This window comes from Amia ocellicauda, chromosome 1, assembly GCF_036373705.1.
Source record: "Amia ocellicauda isolate fAmiCal2 chromosome 1, fAmiCal2.hap1, whole genome shotgun sequence".
Classification (NCBI taxonomy): Eukaryota; Metazoa; Chordata; class Actinopteri; order Amiiformes; family Amiidae; genus Amia; species Amia ocellicauda.
Genome location: NC_089850.1, coordinates 23,772,479 through 23,774,232, shown reverse-complemented (window position 1 = coordinate 23,774,232; position 1,754 = coordinate 23,772,479). Strand labels below are relative to the sequence as shown.

Genomic DNA, 1,754 nt, shown 5'->3' with positions numbered 1-1,754 from the left:
TCCTCGACCGCCTCTCCGAGTTGGGCCTTCGGGTCAACAGAGAGGAGACCTGTCCGTTGGTTCCATTGGTGACGGAGCCCTTCAAATTTAACCCTCAGTGTGCCCTTGGGGCCAATCTGCCACCGAGTGGTGTTGACAACAGATGCCTCCAAGCAAGGTTGGGGAGCTGTCTGCAATAGACAGGGAGTCAGGGGCAGTTGGACGGCGCCCGTCAGGGCCCTCCATATCAACGCTCTGGAATTACGAGCTGTGCTCCTTGGTCTCCGTCACTTCATGCTGGTCATTCGGGGCAGTCATGTTTTAGTGCGGACAGACAACACAGCGGTGGTTGCCTACATCAACAGGCAGGGAGGTCTCCGGTCGCACACACTATATCGGCTAGTGTGTTAACTGCTTCTATGGACGCAGCCTCAGCTGCACTCCATCAGAGCAGCCCACCTCTCCGGCATCTCCAACACGGCGGCGGACCTCTTCTCTTGGGGAGGCCCCCCGGTGTCGGAATGGCACCTCCACCCACTGGTGTTTCAGCAGCTTTGGAGCCGCTACTGCAGGGCAGAGGTGGATCTCTTCGCTTCGGTAGAGTCCACACATTGTCCCCTATGGTTCTCCATTCGGGATCAGTCAGGGACCCTGGGGATTGACATGCTAGCCGTGCTGTGTCCTCTACGCATTCCCTCCGTTCTGTCTTAGGTGTAATTCTGCAATTCCTGCAGGAGCTGTTGGACCAGGGCAAGTCTCCATCCACTTCCAAGGTTAATTTGGCCACCATCTCCTCATGTCATGTCAGGATTGATGGCGAGCCTACGGGCTCTCATTTTTTTAGCGGCGCAGTTTCTGAAAGGTGCACGCAGGCTGAGGCCCACCCGCGCTCCTTCTCTGCCTGCGTGGCACCTTGATGTAGTGCTGGACGTGCTTTCCAAGGCCCCATTTGAGCCCTTGCAGTCAGTTAACTTTAGATTAGCGTCACTGAAAATGGCGTTTTTGTTGGCAATCACATCAAAACGCGTGAGTAAGTTACACGCCCTGTCCGTTCACCCTGCATGTGTCCGTTTTGCGGGAGATGGTTCCAGGGTTCCAATTCGGCCTAATCCTGCGTTCCTCACGAAAGTGCTGTCTCCTTTCCATATTAACAGGGCTATTGAGTTGATGGCTTTCCATCCTCCTCCCTTCTCTTCAGAGGAGGAAAGTAGGATGCACCTCTTGTACCCAGTGCGGGCTCTCAGGTGCTATTTGGAGCGCACTAAGGAAATTCGGCACTTGGACCAATTGTTTGTGTCCTACAGAGCACAGACACGGGGCCAGGCGCTTTCAAAGCAGTGCCTCTCGCACTGGACTGTGGACACCATTACCATGGCCTGGTGGTGCCTGAACACCTGGTGGCCCACTTGACTCGAGGTGTAGCCACATTGTGGGCCCTTTTTCAAGGTGCCCCACTGGCATACATTTTTGAAGCTGCGAGTTGGGTCTCGCCGCGCACCTTTGTTTGGTTCTATAGGCTGGACGTGACGGGCCCGGTTCCTTCTATTGGGAATCCGGTGTTGGCTTCAGTTGAGCCTCAGTAGCCTATTAGACACTGGTTCCTGGCTTTTCTATCCCTGTCTGCCCCGGTTGAGCATGCTTGGGAAAAGCAATGCAGAACCGTTATCCCTTCCTACCAGACTGTGACTTGTATATAGTTAATTCTGTAGGCGGGAGTGCATGTGTGTTTTAAACCTATACCCCACCATTGTACATAGGTCCTTTGTCAGCAGGCC

General features: G+C 54.4%; 1 long non-coding RNA gene across 1 annotated transcript in view; it reads right to left on the bottom strand.

Annotated features, from left to right (window-relative positions):
- LOC136746635 (uncharacterized) overlaps positions 1-104 on the bottom strand; it is a 5,635-nt gene extending 5,531 nt beyond the window's left edge. Inside the window, exon 1 of the long non-coding RNA XR_010816413.1 lies at positions 1-104. This exon is cut by the window's left edge and continues 2,601 nt beyond it. This is a non-coding gene — a long non-coding RNA (uncharacterized LOC136746635).
- Positions 105-1,754: the final 1,650 nt, after the last annotated feature.